Below are 19,073 nucleotides of genomic sequence, written 5' to 3'. Positions count from 1 at the left end.
GAGACACGTGTGGTTCAGCGACGAGTCCTACTTCCTGCTCCAGCGACATGATGGTCGGAGGAGGGTCTACCGGAGAGTAAACGAACGTTACGCGCCCAACTGTGTGGATGAGGCACCCGTTCATGGTGGTGGAGGCGTCATGGTGTGGGGGGCGATCAATACCGCTGGAAGGAGCACCCTGGTGCACGTCCAAGGGCGCATAACTGCCCAGCGATACGTGGAGGAAATTCTGCGCCCACACGCCCTTCCTCTTCTGGCTGACCAGGATGCCATATTCCAGCAGGACAACGCTCGCCCGCACACAGCACGACTCACCACCCAGTTCCTCACCGACCACCATGTCCAGGTGCTTCCCTGGCCATCCATGTCGCCAGACACTGAACCCGATAGAACACCTCTGGGATGAATTGGACAGACGTGTGCGCAGGCGAGAAGAAGCGCCGGCAAATCACCGCGATCTATTGCAGGCACTTCAGGAGGAGTGGGACACCATCCCACAGCAAGATATCCGGCATCTGATCCAGTCCATGCCCAGAAGGTGCCGGGCAGTTGTTGCTGCTCAAAGCAGTCACACCCCCTACTGACTTGACAGCCTCGGCACCCAATCGTATTGATTGACTGATTGATTTGAAGATGCAAATGAACTGTGTGTGCATTCAACTGTGTCCATACCAAATTTCAAACAAATAATCTAAATATTGGATTTTCTGTTAATTTTTTCGAAAAATAAAACAAATTTGGCAAGTAGCAACTATGCGTTTCTTTTTTTGAACAGTATACATTCCAACCAGTCAGGTTTTAGAGAAAATCATTCGTGCCACACAGCATTAACAAACCTTCTTGAAAGTTAGTTTAGTAGCATTAATAATAATCAACTCTGTGGTGTCCTATTCGTCGATTTTGCTAAAGCTTTCGACGTTATTAATCATGAATTACTATTAAGAAAATTAGTTGAATATAGAATGACACCCCAAACCTTATGCCTGCTCTCCTCTTTCTTAGCCGGGCGAGAGCAGTCTGTCTGCGTTAATTCAACCGTATCCAGCAAAATACCTGTGTTATACGGGGTTCCCCAGGGTTCTGTCCTTGGACCACTACTCTTTTCCCTGTATATCAATGATCTTCCTCTTAGTATTAATGATGACTGCGAACTCTTTGCTGACAATACGACCCTACACACTACTGATAAAAAATTAGACAAAGTTTATTCATCGTTGCAGAACAGTGTAGATGATCTCATTCATTAGACGGAGTATAACCACATGAGTCTTCACCCTAAAAAGACCAAATACATGTTAATAACAACAATACAAAAGAGACAAAACATACGAAACAATCCTCATTCCATATTAATTGGTAACGACGCAATAGAGGAGGTTGGAGATCATAAAGTTTTGGGAGTAAATATCGATAATAATTTGTCTTGGGCCCATCATGTTCGGTCGTTATGTAAAACAATGTCGAGAAAAATATATCAGTTAAATAGAATTAAACACTTTCTAGATCAGCACTCAAGGTTATTATACGAAACAATCCTCATTCCATATTAATTGGTAACGACGCAATAGAGGAGGTTGGAGATCATAAAGTTTTGGGAGTAAATATCGATAATAATTTGTCTTGGGCCCATCATGTTCGGTCGTTATGTAAAACAATGTCAAGAAAAATATATCAGTTAAATAGAATTAAACACTTTCTAGATCAGCACTCAAGGTTATTATACTTTAACGCATATATACAAACCATCACAGATTATTGTTCGACCATCTGGGACTCTGCCAGTGCTAATATTTTAAAACCATTGTATAGTTTACATAGGCGAGCGCTAAAACTAATTTTACTGAAACAATCCAGTCTTGTATTTGATGATTATAAGAAACTTAAGATTCTCCCATTAAAAGAAAGATTTAAATTAAATGAAGGCGTGCTCCTTCACAAAATACTTTCCGGCCGTGCACCACGAACTTTCGTTGCAAACTTTAAAGTCAAACCAAACCGAAAGTTTAACGTCCCAATTCCAAGGATAGATCTCTTCAAGTCAAGCTTAGCCTATTCTGGTAGCGTCCTGTGGAATTCTCTCCCGGAATTTGTGAGAGTCCCAATGAGTCTCAATACTTTCAAAAAACACCTTTCATTGTATTTAATGTTAAATTACGAAAAATCACAGTGATGGAAGACTTCGTTTAGTTATATTTTCATTTGTCCAAAGCATCAGTGTTCATTATATCCACACAAAAACACTCAAAGCTTTAATAACACATTTACTCATGCATGTGTATTCAGCATTGTTTTCACTACGTTACATATATTTGTGTATAATATGTAATATGTAAATATTCATATGTTGTTGTTTTTCTCTACCTTTTTTTCTACGTGAATATCCGTGTAAATATGTGATTAGATTAGTCCCCTCTCTGGGCGAGGGCTGGTTGAAAAAAAGCTCGTTGTATTGCTTATGCCACAACCCTCGAAAAATAAAATTTGATTTGATTTGATTTGATTAATTTTGATCTCTCTCTCTCTCTCTCTCTCTCTCTCTCTCTCTCTCTCTCTCTCTCTCTCTCTCTCTCTCTCTCTCTCTCTCTCTCTCTCTCTCTCTCTCTCTCTCTCTCTCTCTCTCTCTCTATCTCTCTCTCTCTCCCTCTCTCTCTCTCTCTCTCTCTAACCTCTGCATTTAGAATTATATATAATGCTGGAAGCAAAAAAGAAGCAGACAAAAAAGGAAGATGTTGACGACGACGACGATGGCGAAGGACGAGAGAAGGACGACGATAACAGTAAAAGATAACAGTAAAAGTCAGTATAGAAACTCACAACAGAAGCTGCAAATTAACTGAAGACCTAGAGCCAACGCTATCAGCTCTACAATGACGCAATGAGGATGAAAGTCGTTTCATCTGTTACGTATAACAAGCGCTTTTACCTTTATCATTTGAAGACTCGGATTCGTCCGTAACTTGAGTGAGGGCCCCAAAGGGTTTAAAATCGTGATCGTGATTGGCGGTTTTTTTACCTTTCTGTGACCGTGATTGCCGAAATTTCCATTTCTGTGATCGTGATGGGACTTTGCCCGTGATCCGTGATGACAAAAAAATCAAGCCTCGTGATCGTGATCGTCATTTGTTTTCGTGATCGTGGTGGGCATTATTCCAAAGCATTTTATTTTCAACGTACATTTTTCACAGCTGTATCACTCTATGATCCTCTATTCGTCAAGGTGTTTGTGAACGTGAAAACAAAAATCAAGGTAACTGTGATCGTGAAAGCTAAAATTTCCCTTCCCGTGATCGTGATGATACCCCCCCTTTGGGGCTCTCTTGAGTCGGTCAGTCTTACTTAAAACAAAGTAAAACTTTTTTTTTTCTTTCTAAAAAACAACATTTACCAAGATTTGAATTTGTTTCGTGCATAAAACGAAAGCATGTCTTTGACACGAACTTATGGTAAATAATAATGTGTGCTTAATCGAACTGTTTTATTTTCGTCATGCCGGTGGGTTTTTTTCTTTTCTTTATTTCTCCTATTCTTTTTATTTTAACATTATTTTGCTTCATGTTTTTATTCCTTTTTTCATTGCCAATTTGTTTCCCCCAGCTCTGAAAAGGTTTAGGATCGGCAGCAAAAACAAGGAAAGGTGGATCGGGTTCTGTATCTATCTGTATATGTAGGGTACGTCGCTAGCATCCAGATTGCTGGCTTTGGCGCGACGGGTGGGTGTGCGCAGCGTCGTCGTCTTGCGGCGGCTGGTTGTTAGCGCCGACTTGAATGCCTCAGTAGAGGATGAGTGGACAACTACGTTGTCCAGGTGATTCCACTCTATTGTGGATCGTGGGAAGAACGACTGTCTGTATTGATCGGTGTTGCAGCGTGGTACAGCGAAACACATGTCGTTGTTTTTTATGTAATTGTCTATGGGGTTGCTACCAACGTAGTCTGCTGTTTGTCTTCTGGGTCGAATCATGCGACCAGCACGTTGAGGGGTCAGGAATTTGTCTGGAGGCATTGCCGGCACCAGCCCCTCAACCACCTTGTAGTAAAAAGTCAGGCGGAGGTGTACTCGTCGTTCCTGGAGAGTCGGGAGGTTGTGGCGTGTTAGGAGGCCTGTAACAAAGGCAGGACGTCTTGATCGGTAGTCGTTGGCGATGAAACGTGCTGCAGTGCGCTGTATGCGTTCCATCCTATCGATGTCCTGCGCTTGGTGCGGGTCCCAGACTACGGCTCCGTACTCAAGGAGGGGTCGGACGAGGGCCAGGTAGGCATTCCGTCTGCAGGCTGCCGGGAGAGTACAGTTTGCTTTCTTGGTGATGTTGCAGATGTGGTTTCTCCACTTGAGGTTGTCAGAAAATAGGATGCCTAGGTATGGGTTGGAAGGGACAGTTTTGAGGATGGTGTTGTTGAGGGAGTACATGAAGGTGGAGGGTGGAGGGTGGTTTGTGGGAGATGCTCATGACATAGCACTTGGTGGCGTTGAAGCGCATTCCCCATTTCTCTGCCCAGCTTTCTAGACGCTTCAGGTCCTCTTGTAGGGTGTGGTGGTCGCTGAAGGTGTCGATCTCTCTGTAAACGAGACAGTCGTCGGCGAACAGCCTAACCTGGGATCTAACTGCCTGCGGGAGGTCGTTGATGTGGCTGAGAAAGAGGAGTGGGCCCAACACGGTGCCTTGTGGGACGCCTGAGTCGACGGTAGTGGGCTTGGACGTACTGCCTTCTACGACGACTTGCATGCTGCGTTCCGTGAGGAAGCAGTGAAGCCATGCGTGGAGGGGGCCTGTGATGCCATAGTTGGCCAACTTGAGGAGGAGCCGGTCGTTGGGGACGGTGTCGAATGCTTTGGAAAAATCTAGTATGGCCATGTCAATTTGTTTGCCTTGATCAAAAGATTGCAGTAGGTCGCTGGTGGTGGTTAGTAGTTGGGTTTCCGTGGAGTAGCCAGATCGAAAGCCGTGGTTCAGGTTTGTAAGGATTTTGTGGGCTTGGAAATGGGACATAATGTGGCGGAAGATGATGTGTTCGAGGAGTTTGCAGGGGACAGAGGTAAGGGAGATATTGGGCGATAGTTGGCGGGTTCGTGGCGGTCCCCTTTCTTAAAGGCACACGACACGTTGGCTGACAACCAGTCCTTGGGTAGGCGTCCACTGTCGACTGAGGTCTGGAAGATTAGTGCAAGCGCTGGGGCGAGGGTTACGATAAATGCAGAGTATTGTGGGTTATTTCTTCCTGCCTTTTCTGATTTTGTGCCAGTGATCAGCCAGATGATGAAAACAATCACTAGTCACACTCACAGAAAAGTACACTTGAAATCAACTTACCCGCCTTTGCAAGTACAGTAGGCTGACAGGACATAACTTCTTTTGTCAGAATCAACTGACGTCAAAATAGCCCACGGGTAGTAGAACGCAGCTCCACTAACTGGATCTTTTTCCCTGGTGCGTGGTCTCACTTGTGCCTTCACTGCGAAATAGCCAGGCGTGTCAAAGCAGACTACCTCCATGCTCTTAACAAAGCCGTCCCTCATCATCATAGAAAAACCGTCGGATTTCTGAGGATCCCGCACGCTTCCAAACGAGCATTGCTTCGCAACCATGTACGAGATTGCATCCAAGTAATGGAACTCCGGTAGCACGGATAAGTCGGCACCTCCCGTGATCAAAGTGGGATTCGATAGGCGAACCACAGGCGGAAGGTATCGTCCACTGGACTACTACTATCACAGAAAGACTCTTTCTGTGATAGTAGTAGTCCAGTGGACGATACCTTCCGCCTGTGGGCGAACCTCGCCGTCAGTCAGTTTCGCTTCAATCACTTCCCATCTTTCTTCCATCAACCCATCTGGGTCCACTTCCAAAGACACTTCTTTAGCAAATTGGCACAATTCTACTAAATCATGTTTTTTTTTCTTCCGGACACAATAACTCCTCTTTGAATCAAAAACTGTTGTAGCTCTGCCAGTGAACGTGAACGTGAAGCCGCCATGTTTGCCCAAGTTAGAAGCGGCGCAACTCTGATTTTCCGGTACTTCTTACCTCCCCTGTTTTTTCCGGAAATCGTCTATTGAAAGCTTACTTGTCAAGTTTTTCAATCTGACACGAGCTTACTCTCTTCTTTGATATGTAAAACAAGAGTGCCTGCCAAAGAATATACGTAGGAGGCTTATATTTCAACTATTTCCTTTCTACTCAAATCTGGTAACTGAAAAACAGCGATTTCTAAATCTAGAGTATCTTTACACTGTATTTGTCGAGCCCAACCATCTTTCTATCCCCAACAAAAACTTGCACAAATTTTTTTACAAATCAAACAAAGAAAGGGAAGTAAGTAGACTATAAGTGCTCTACATCATTATAGCCAACAACATGTTGGTGATGTGTGTGCGGAACTGGTCAGACTTCTGGCACCTCAGGGAATAAAAAGCATTGTAATGAGCACACGACTATACTTTTATTCTCGCCACGGCTTTGGTTTTCTAAACACACCCCCCCCCCCCCACCCCAACCGTCACAAGGTTAGTCTCTCTCTCTCTCTCTCTCTCTCTCTCTCTCTCTCTCTCTCTCTCTCTCTCTCTCTCTCTCTCTCTCTCTCTCTCTCTCTCTCTCTCTCTCTCTCTCTTTCTATGTATCTATCTTTTTAGGACAATGTAAAGGGCAAAGAAACTTGAGTGTAGGTTTACCTGTGTGTTTTTCAACAATTTGATCCTGCTTCATTTTATTTGAAATGGCTTTCTGTGATAACTTTCGCTTAGCCCAAGGGTATGTATTTAACAACACACACGCTTCACTTCGGTGGGCAGAATAGCGCAACAATCTTACTTCTGGTTCTATAATCGAGACATGTACTGCCTCAGCGCCTAGCTACGCTCAACTTGTTCTGTTCACATCGAGTTTCGCCTGGTTGCTGAGCAACGCTTACGCTGAAGCCCCCAAGTCTACATTGTCAGGGCGAATATTTCATTTCTAGCACTGGAGTGGCTGGGCCTTGGTAGAACAATCACATCCTTGTGTTCGCTGAGAGCCATTTGTAGCACAAAGGTCGACACATGAAATACGATCGATGACGCCGCGTTTCATCATCATGACAACTTTCGCTGTTGCGTCAGCAAGGCTTCCACACACTGACGTCATAGCGGGGGTGGGAGCCTGACGGTGTGTGGGGTCTTCTCACATTCAGTTTATAAACTGAAACAATGAATGGAAATACTTTTAAATAGGTTTCTATAATTTGCGGCACCTAAACTAACTCCTCGTTTGCCGAGTTAGTAGATTAATTTCCCAAAACAGACGCAAGCTCTTCTCACTATATAGCCAAAATCATTGTGCAAGTTTCTATTTGGGGAGGACAGATTCTCTTTCACTGGCGTTCTTCAGCCTGCACTTTAAACTTGGCCGCTTTGAGGAGCAGTGTCCAGTGACCTACTGAGGTGGGAGCCAGATTAAGAGTTAGGCGTGGGTGTGGGCGAACAGCGTGGAATGATGGAATCGTTCTCCCGGGAGAGATACCAGACTTGAATTTACTGCAAGCAACAGCACCAAAACGACACTAAAACGACACATTCCTCCCCGCGTAAACGATATCGTGTGCAACGACGGGTCACCAAAGATCTTGCCAGGGTCAAGGGCGGATCCAGGATCTTAAGGAAGGGGGGGCACACCCAAACTGTTTTGCACAAAACTTGTTTTTTTCAAGGAAGCAAAATGCTGCAATCTAGGGCCACCTGAGCTCAGAAACTGTCATTTAATCATCTCTCTCTCTCTCTCTCTCTCTCTCTCTCTCTCTCTCTCTCTCTCTCTCTCTCTCTCTCTCTCTCTCTCTCTCTCTCTCTCCTGTTAAATAAAGTTCAATTCAATTCAATTCAACTCTCTCTCTCTCTCTCTCTCTCTCTCTCTCTCTCTCTCTCTCTCTCTCTCTCTCTCTCTCTCTCTCTCTCTCTCTCTCTTTCTCTTTTTTTCTTCTTTTTTTTCCCCTGAAGGAGGGGCCCGGACCCCCTTCGCCCCCCCCCCCCCCAAATCCGCCAGTGAGGGTTATACAGGGGATAAGAGCATCATTCCAGTTGGACACATACCAACAATCTACAGCCTGGCTGCTTCCTGAGCAGAGTGGGAATTTGTTATAAGTTAATTTGGCAGATTGACATCGACGTCACTTACCAAATTAATTCAGCAAAAAACTATTCCAGCTCTGCACAGAAAGCAGTCTGGTTGTAGATTTTGGTGTGTGTGAAATATTTTCTGTGTTTAGAAGGGAGAGGGGAGGGGGGGGGTGATTGCGGTCTTGAAGGGGCAGTTGAGGAGATGGAACAAAGAAAAGAGTGAATAATTTATTCGTGTAATTTGAGGCCCCTCCAATAAGTGGACCAATCCACAGAAAGGACAATTTGTTGTTCCATGGTCAACGACCTTGACTAAAGTATAACCGTCAACTTCAATTGCAATATCGTCGCATATGTATACCAAAAATAATTATTAAAAAAACATTATTTGAATCCGTACTTCAACATAATAATCATGCTTATATTTGCGGATCCTTTGCAGTTTAACAAAGCAAAAATAGACACTATAGCGGACACATTGAGCAAACATACAATTTGAAATTGTGTCACAAATTATGGAAGATGCATGTTACCTCCAAGAAGGAAGAAACCCAACGTCAATAAATCATCAGCTGTGGAGCGCTATTTCTGTGCCGCGGCACGCAAGTCATTTATCTTAAAGGCAAAACCCCGTTGAGAATCATCCCTGATCCTGTACTGTCGTTGTCAGCTTTAACTAATCATTCGTATAATGTCTCCCATTTTTCATTCTCAGTTCCTGACGGTTCTTGTCCGTGACCTGTTATTTGAGACCTGACTTTTCTTTCAACATGAAATACCTCAAAATCGTTTTAATGTTCCGTTCTCTCCCCCCCCCCCCCCCCCCCCCCCCCCCCCCCCACTTTTTTTTTTAATGTGGACAAATCATATTAACCATAGGTAAAGATTAAAGGGATAGCCAGCTCTTTGCGTGCCACGGGCAGATAAGAGAGGCAGACTCTCAGTTGTAATCTATGTATGAACATAACTCAAATGTTCAACTGCCTGGCATTAAAGATATCATATCGGAGGCGCTACTTTGGAAAGTTTTCTGACGATTCGGACCTTAAAAAATTCAAGGGACATTCGCTGTACTGTAATTAAGAAACACCTGCAATGATTTGCTCAAAACTGCTCCGAAACTATGCCAAACAATTAAATACATTTTAATCAGCGAGCGGTGCAGTGTCGAGCTCTCCTGTCATGAGTCCGGATTTTCGGTCGTCATTATTGTTTATTTGGTTTTTATAGATACCCATTCGTCAAAGCAGACCAAGACCGTTGGATTGAGGAAGTCAACTCTACAGTCTGGCTTACGCACGTAAATTAGCTTTTACGCTACAACAAAAACAAACGTAATGTCGGGTGGAGAATATCAAGGTCTGCAATGACTACCAAACACAGCATTCAGATTTAAAAAATAGAACGCTCCAACACTAATTCTAAGACCAATTCCTCGTGTATATTGTCATCTATTCAACTCCTAAAACGAACTCTGTACATCTCGGCTCAATTTTAAATCAGTATCTCTAGGACTTGCGCATGAAATACTCAGCGTCGAAAGGTCTGTGGCCGAGGTCTTGTCGGCTACGTAGCGGCTTTACGCATATGCGCAGAGCCTACGGACACCGTAAGATGAAAACGTGGTGGTCATGACGCGAGCGTAGCGAAACTTGCGCCGCTACGTTCACCGTAAAGTTACGACAGCTCCCCCCCTGTCGTAAACCTTTGCGCAGCACGCGTGTGGCGAAAAAACATGGCGGGCAGCACGTTATTTTTTCGGATGCTTTTGCGGCGGAACTTCAGCCGTCAACGGACGTTGCTGAACAGATCCTCATTGCTTTGCTTCTTTTTGTCTAGCAAGGTGTGGATTTCAACTTCACTAAAACTGATGTCCGCCGCGGTGCTTGGGTGCTCCAGCTTCGACAACGTGATAAAGAACAAAACAAATACTATATTACGTAATCAAACACAACAGCATGACGTAAAGTACACAAAAAGAAAGAATTCTCCGTATCGCCGAGACTAATAGACTTCCTTGAGGCTTTTGACGTCACTAGTTAGACGCGACTTCACGGGATATACCCCTTCACTAAAAATAGTACAACTTTGCGCACAGCGTTAGCTCCTTACGTATTTCGTTACTCCGCAAACGACTAAGCAAGCGTCGTGACCACCAAGTTACGCATTTGCGGAGCTACGGAATATGTAGGCTTTACGTGTTCGTAACTCCATGCGTAACCTAACTTATTTGCGCTACCGACAAGACCTCGGCCACAGGACAAAATCTATAACTCGCTCAAAGTACGTCACAAGGAAAATTACAGTCTGGGATGCCCACTCAAAACACAGCCGTTTTCAATTTGAGTAACTCAGCGCTCAAACGTTTTTTTAAGGTATTCCTAGTGTGTGGTCACATAATTACAACCCCCCGCAAACCAAACTGCATAGGCGATTTTAGACAGTTTTCTTGTTAGATATATTCCCTTTAATAGATTCTGATATCTAAATATTAACTGAATTTATTTATTGGGAGCTGATCATACCTACTTTTCAGTCCTGTTCTGCACACACACACGTACACACACACACACACACACACACACACACACACACACATACACACATGCACAGTTGCACACACACCCTTACACACTAACACGCAGAAGTTGGTGATCTGTGCTGTGAGTATAAAGGCCTATCATCGGGACCTGTTTTGACCGATGTCCATGACTGTGTCCGATCTCTGCCCTCAAATCTGCATGCGGTTCATTACAGTGGTCCCTGCAATGTGAGGCCCCTCCCGTATGAGAGGACATCTTCGATGGCAGGGCACATGCTGTCCCTTTGTAGCGAGGTGAATTTTGGTCCTTTCATCACAAGCACCAAACTTACGAACTTTTCGAGCAGTTGTGATCAAGCTTGCCAGGCAGTGCCCAGAACCAAAACTGACCGAAATGTCTATGATAAAGATCATGCTCACTGGAAGGGGTGTGTGTGTGTGTGTGTGTGTGTGTGTGTGTGTGTGTGTGTGTGTGTGTGTGTGTGTGTGTGTGTGCGTGCGTGCGTGTGTGTATGTGGGTGGGTGTGTGCGTGCGTGCATGCGTGTGTTTGTGTGTGCGTGTGCGGCGTGTGTGCGTTCGTGCGTGCGTGCGTTCGTGCAGTGTGCACATCACCCCATGCATTCCAACTTTTACATTTGAATTACCTTTGGCAACCAATCATGTTGTATTGACATCTGCTCTTAAAGAAAAGAGAATGCTGTTTTTGTTGACTCCCATCTTTCTTCCATCCTTGGCACCACTGCACTACAAATACATGTAGTAGGCGTATTTGAATTATATACATTCTGTACAGTGTTCAGTATCAACGTGAAAATGATAATCTTAAAAATGTACGCTCTTGACTTCAATGTCATCTGACAGAATGTACATTTTTCTGTCATTATCCGCAAGGCTGCTACTCCCAGCTAGTGATTTTTTTGTCTGCAGTGTGTGCGTGAATCAGTTGTCATGACGTAGATGGAAGTGTTTTATAACGGCCAGAAACTGATTAAATCATCATCGGCTGATGTCTGTCCTTCTTATGCTACAACCGCCCAGGTTTTGTCATTAGCATAACTTTGAAACCATTAAACGCCTTTGCGCCGATCAGGTCAGTACTAGTTAGTGCTTTGCTAAGGGAAGCTTATTTCGTAATGTTAGGTTCCCGTATCTCAGTTTTACCAAGTGACAGGCGAGAAGGTCTTGAATGCTCAGTTACCAGACTGTTACCAGAAGAAAATTAAGGGGCTTCGGGATTTTAACGTCCCTCCGCCTCTTGCCTTTTTGCTCTCATGTTAAGAGCTATTGAACCGATAATAAAAGGCAGGCTCTGTCTCTGCGAGTCATCGTGCTTGCTAGATCAGTCGACCTTCCCGAAATAGTCTTCGAAAGCATTGCGTCAGTGTGGTCGATTCAGCCACTATCGACTCAATTAACAGATATGGTGCACGCGGTGTACTAGCTGTCACTATGTATAGTTAGCACATACTTGCCATCATTATCATTCTTTTGTTCTTGTTCATGATTTTCTGTCATTGTCACAGGCCCGTCAGCCGGCGCCGTTGTGACAGTAAAACCACCAACACGGTGTGCACGTGTTGCGCTGATATGAGGATGCTGAGGCTGAAAACGCTGTGGTCGCAGAATGATCTGTGACATCAGTGTTGCTAAATCGGGCTCATGTTTTAAGGAAAATGCAAGGCCGGCGAACAACAACTGACACTGAGGTAGAAACATTGAGAGAACCGTGGAACCCCCTTCCAAGACCTCCAACAATCGAAGAAATATAATTATAAATTAATAATTGGCCCGGTCTTAAAAAGGAGGGAGCCAGTCTTACAATGGAAGTGATTTTACAGAGGTAATTCCGGAACAGAAAATCTGCAGAAAAAACTAGGTCTTAAAGTAAAAAAATGCGGGGTGGGTCCTAAAAGGGCAAGGCGGCTTTAAAAGGAGGGGGGGGGGGGGGGGTCCCTTCGGCGATGCAGATAGTCGCCGATAGCGGCACCGCGGTTGCTCGGTGTTTACCAATTTATGATGCCCGTGGTGGTGCGGCAAGGTGTAAATGCCGGAGTGGAAGAAACATGATGTAGCGATTCGAGGGGTTAGGGGATGGCTGAGGGGTGGGGTGAGGTGAGTTAGGTTGGGGATGTTGTGGTTGATGTTGTTGGGTTTTTTTTTTTTTTTTTTTTTGGGGGGGGGGGGGGGGGGGCTTGCACTATTCTTTGAGATCAGGAACAAGTTGCGATGGAAGAGAAATAATCCAGTTGTCTGCTACAGAAATCCAGCTGAACATATTAACTGGTTCGATAATTTTGATGATATGATGGACGCTGTCAGTCTTGAATCCAGAGAAATTATACTTTTGGGGGATTTTAATCTTGATTTAGTGAAACCCAACAAATGCTGGATGGAAAGGTTATCCCTGCATAATTTACAACAGTTAGTAACGATTCCAACAAGAGTTACAGCTACCTCATCTACGCTTATAGACCATATCTATGTGTCAACTCGAGCTAACATTATTGAAACCTCAGTTCCAAGTACTAGCTGTAGTGATCATTTTCCAGTGTGCCTCACGTGGTCGAAAAAAGGGGTTAGAATCCCAAAACGAAAACATAAATTTATAACATATAGGTTATTTTCAAAACTTGATCAAGATTCATACCTTTCGGAACTCAGTTGTACAAATTTTTCAATGATTTATAATTATACTGACCCCGACGAAGCATTTGATTTATGGTACAACTTGTTTATAAAAGTATATGATAAACATGCACCATTTCGAACCTCTCGTGTGCAGCAACATCCCAAACCTAAGTGGCTTACAGACGACATTCAACATGCGATTGATTACCGCGATTTTCTTAAACGGAAGGGAAAAGAAGAAGAATACAGAAAACAGAGAAACAAAGTAACGTCCATGAAACGTGCAGCTCGTAGAAAGTATTACCGTGAGCTCGCTGCATCCAGTTCAAAACAAAACTCAAAAGCCATCTGGAAGGTGATCAACCAATTATCTCGTAAAGATACAGTAAAATCTTCCGTTATTGATATACCTGCTGATGATCTGAACATTCATTTTACTTCTATTGTTGACAAAATAATTACAACTGATAGATCAAAACAGAATAATCTGGACAAAAATATTACCCATAATTTAGACATTCCTCTGCTATCTGTTAGCGAAGTCTTCCATTATCTGTTGTGCTTAAAACAAACAGGTACTCGTGGTTTGGATAATCTTGATGGGAAAATTCTGAAGTTGTCTGCCCCTTTCATTGCAGAATCCCTTACATATGTTTATAATTTGTGCCTTGACAAATCCTACTTTCCCACCAAATTAAAGGAGGCGAAAGTAATCCCTCTATTTAAATCAGGTAGTTCTTCTGACCCCGCCAATTACAGACCAATCTCAATTCTTCCTGTTTTGTCAAAACCACTTGAAAAACACATATTTACACACTTGACCACTCATTTGAAGAAATACGATCTTATACATTCTAACCAGTCAGGTTTTAGAGAAAATCATTCGTGCCACACAGCATTAACAAACCTTCTTAAAAGTTGGCTTAGTAGCATTAATAATAATCAACTCTGTGGTGTCTTATTCGTCGATTTTGCTAAAGCTTTCGACGTTATTAATCATGAATTACTATTAAGAAAATTAGTTGAATATAGAATGTCACCCCAAACATTATGCCTCTCCTCTTTCTTAGCTGGGCGAGAGCAGTCTGTCTGCGTTAATTCAACTGTATCCAGCAAAAGACCTGTGATATACGGGGTTCCCCATGGCTCTGTCCTTGGACCACTACTCTTTTCCCTGTATCTTAATGATCTTCCTCGTAGTATTAATGATGACTGCGAACTCTTTGCTGACGATACGACCCTACACACTACTGATAAAAAATTAGACAAAGTTTATTCATCGTTGCAGAACTGTGTAGATGATCTCATTCATTGGACGGAGTATAACCACATGAGTCTTCACCCTAAAAAGACCAAATACATGTTAATAACAACAAGACAAAAGAGACAAAACAATCCTCATTCCATATTAATTGGTAACGACGCAATAGAGGAGGTAGGAGATCATAAAGTTTTGGGAGTAAATATTGATAATAATTTGTCTTGGGCCCATCATGTTCGGTCGGTACGTAAAACAATGTCCAGAAAAATATATCAGTTAAATAGAATTAAACACTTTCTAGATCAGCACTCAAGGTTATTATACTTTAACGCATATATACAAACCATCACAGATTATTGTTCAACCATCTGTGACTCTGCCAGTGCTAATATTTTAAAACCATTGTATAGTTTACATAGGCGAGCGCTGAAACTAATTTTACTGAAACAATCCAGTCTTGTATTTGATGATTATAAGAAACTTAAGATTCTCCCACTAAAAGAAAGATTTAAATTAAATGAAGGCGTGCTCCTTCACAAAATACTTTCCGGCCGTGCACCACGAACTTTCGTTGCAAACTTTAAAGACAAACCAAACCGAAAGTTTAACGTCCCAATTCCAAGGATAGATCTCTTCAAATCAAGCTTAGCCTATTCTGGTAGCGTCCTGTTAACCATATCCACATATCGAGACTCTGGGAGTTACTTCCCTTGTTTTAGGAAGCAAACACACACAAATGCTGCTAACAAGCGCTGTGCTTGGGGACAATGTAAAACGGATGATAGGTATCCTGAACGCTGTGTTGGCGTGAAATTCATCCCATTTGTGAAACCGGGAAAGCATCTGTACCATCTAGATCGCTGCCTTCGCTGGATAAAAGCCTGCAATCGCCCAGCTTACCAGTTGAACGTCAACACAATCAAGTCGTACACGTACATTTGCAGCAAGGTCAGATCTCGCACGACTTTGATTCAAGGCCTATTGCTAATTTTTTGATGGTTTGGTCTCAGTGTCACAAAAATATGACGATCTAATCAATCACTGATTTAAAAAACAAGTATGTTGCCCTATATCCATTGACATTCTTAGTGAAATAGATCTATTTGAAATAGTATTTCACTGCCCCGACCGGCGAACTTGTTGCCGGCTGTATTGAGCTTGTGTGTTCGTGTAGGCTTACTCAAAAAGTCAAAATCACAGTCGTCTCCAAAACAAGCAATAATCAGAGTTGGGGGGAAAACATTTCGTTTGTTCAGTTTTGTTTTGTTCTTGATAGTTTGTTTATCTCTCTCACACACACACACACACACACACACACACACACACACACACACACACACACACACACACATACATACATACATACACACTGAAACACACGCGCGCACGCACACACATTGCACTGACGTACGCGCACATACACACACCTACTGAGATATGCCTAACATACACGCACGCTTGCAAACACACACATAATACGCAAACGCTGTTTAATTTCCTCAATACAAGGCGAAAGGCACACACACACCACACACAAATAAACACACACACGCAGTCCCCCACACACACACACACACACAACCCTCACACACACAAATAAACCCACACACGCAGTCAACCCCCCCACACACACACACAACCCTCACACACACAAATAAACACACACACGCAGTCCACCCCCCCCCCCCCACACACACACACAACCCTCTCTGACACACACACCCGCCCAACCCCAGCGTCCAACTCAACTTTCACCAACCATACCCTACTCTCACTATCGCTCTCTCTCTCTCACACACACACACACACACACACACACACACACACACACACACACACACACACACACACACACATACATACATACATACACAAACACACGCGCGCACGCACACACATTGCACGTACGCGCACATACACACACCTACTGAGATATGCCTAACATACACGCACGCTTGCAAACACACACATAATACGCAAACGCAGTTTAATTTCCTTAAGACAAGGCGAAAGGCACACACACACCACACACAAATAAACACACACACGCAGTCCCACACACACACACACACACACAACCCTCACACACACAAATAAACCCACACACGCAGTCAACCCCCCCCACACACACACAAATAAACACACACACGCAGTCCACCCCCCCCCCACACACACACAACCCTCTCTGACACACACACCCGCCCAACCCCAGCGTCCAACTCAACTTTCACCAACAACCATACCCTACTCTCACTATCGCTCTCTCTCTCTCTCACACACACACACACACACACAAGCTCACGCAAGCACAGCCACACACACTCACAGCACGCGCATACACACACACTGACACACATCACACACAGCACGCGCATATACACACACACTGACACACATCACACACACACACCCACACCCACCTTTCGCAGTTCGCTCACAGTTCTTCTCTTTTCCATTGTCGCCATCTTCGAAGCTTGCTTCGCTTTTCAGGGGAGATAACCCGTTTATCACATTCGCTGCTGACTTGTGGGTCAAGTCTAATCCCGGAATTTGTGAGAGTCCCAATGAGTCTCAATACTTTCAAAAAACACCTTTCACTGTATTTAATGTTAAATTACGAAAAATCACAGTGATGGAAGACTTCGTTTGGTTACATTTTCATTTGTCCAAAGCATCAGTGTTCATTATATCCACACAAAAACACTCGGCAAAGCTTTAATAACACATTTACTCATGCATGTGTATTCAGCATTGTTTTCACAACGTTACATATACGACGCTTTATATTTGTGTATAATATGTAATGTGTAAATATTCATATGTTGTTGTTTTTCTCTACATTTTTTTTTCTACGTTAATATCCGTGTAAATATGTGATTAGATTAGTCCCCTCTCTGGGCGAGGGCTGGTTGAAAAAAAGCTCGTTGTATTGCTTATGCCACAACCCTCGAAAAATAAAATTTGATTTGATTTGATTTGATTTGATCTCTCTCTCTCTCTCTCTCTCTCTCTCTCTCTCTCTCTCTCTCTCTCTCTCTCTCTCTTTTACTCTCTCTCTCCTCTCTCTCTTTTACTCTCTCTCTCTCTCTCTCTCTCTCTCTCTCTCTCTCTCTCTCTCTCTCTCTCTCTCTCTCTCTCTCTCTCTCTCTCTCTCTCTCTCTCTTTCTGAGCCTTTGTTGCCTTTCTGAAAGGGGTGTGTGTTTGTGTGCGAGAGAGAGAGAGAGACAATGACAATGACAATGACAATTCTTTATTTTACGAGGGTAACACTAACAGAATAAGCATTGGTATACTTTTTTGCATCTGGCCCTCGCCCTAAAGAGGGACTAAATCTACTATAAAAACTACTACTACTACTACTACTACTACTACAATACTTACATAATTAGTAAAACAGGATAAGTTTATGTACATACGTGCATTATATGAAACATTGTAGTTTATACATGTTCATGACAAGGTGCAAAGCAAAAATTTGCAAGTCAATTAGAGTAAGAATACTATGCAATAGTACATCAACTCTGCAAGACAATGGATATTATGCAGAACATCATAATTTCATAAACAAAACAATAAATCAAAAGTGAGTGACTGTGTCTCAAAGGACATAACAATCAAGAATATACTATTTTCATTAAATGGGATATATATTTGTTTTTGAAAGAATCTGTGCTGGTAGCTTCCCGTAAGGCATTCGGAAGAGCGTTCCAGAGACGGCCACCTGAATAAACTAGACTAGACTTAAATAAGTTTATCCTAGGAAGAGGAGTGTTAAATTTCATAAGGTGGTGTGAATTCTTCAAAGAGAACTTTGAACAAATGGTTTGGGGTAAAGTTTCGGATATAATTTTATGCATAAAGATTCCTTTGTTAAAAAGCAGTCTTGACTTTAGAGGTAAGATCCCTAAATGTATGTAGTCTAACTCTGTGAGGGTAGTGTGCTTTAGTAATACTACTTTTAGCGCTCTTTTATGTAATCTGCTAAGTGGTTTTAAGGAATTTTCACTTGCTGAGTCCCATAGAGTGGATGCGTAATCAATAACAGATTGAATATGAGCAATGAAGAATAATTTTCTGGTGTGGCAGTTCAGGAAGTGTTTAATTCTAGATAAGAGGTACACTTTCTTTGACACCACTTTACTAAGTTGCTCAATGTGGGTTGACCAAGACAAGTTGTTATCGATATTAACACCCAGCAGTTTGTGATGGTCGACTTTTTCCACTATTTCACCATCTATCATTAAAGCAGGACCAGCTGAATAAATATTCTGGCGTTTTTGTCTTGTTGTTATGACCATATATTTGGTTTTCTTTTGGGTTAAGAGACATATGGTTTAGTTCAGTCCACGCTGTCAACTGGTTTAAACTTCTTTGAAGTGATTCTGATAAGCGAGTTAAATTTGTGTTGCTGGAGTGAATTGTGGTGTCATCTGCAAAAAGTTCACATACATTTTTAATATATAGGGGGAGGTCATTAATGTATATAGAGAAGAGGAGGGGTCCTAAAACCGATCCTTGTGGTACACCGTATTTTACTTCTTGCATGCTCGACGCCGAG

The 19,073-nt window shown here is 43.0% G+C and overlaps 1 long non-coding RNA gene across 1 annotated transcript; it reads left to right on the top strand.

Annotated features, from left to right (window-relative positions):
• The first annotated feature begins 782 nt into the window (after positions 1-782).
• On the top strand, positions 783-2,098 carry LOC138964065 (uncharacterized). Its single transcript, XR_011454999.1, has 2 exons — positions 783-1,516; positions 1,714-2,098. It is a non-coding gene; the product is annotated as an uncharacterized lncRNA (long non-coding RNA).
• The last annotated feature ends 16,975 nt before the right edge of the window (positions 2,099-19,073 follow it).

This window comes from Littorina saxatilis, linkage group LG4 (genome assembly GCF_037325665.1).
Source record: "Littorina saxatilis isolate snail1 linkage group LG4, US_GU_Lsax_2.0, whole genome shotgun sequence".
In the NCBI taxonomy this organism is placed as follows: Eukaryota; Metazoa; Mollusca; class Gastropoda; order Littorinimorpha; family Littorinidae; genus Littorina; species Littorina saxatilis.
This window is presented reverse-complemented; position numbering and strand designations above follow the sequence as displayed.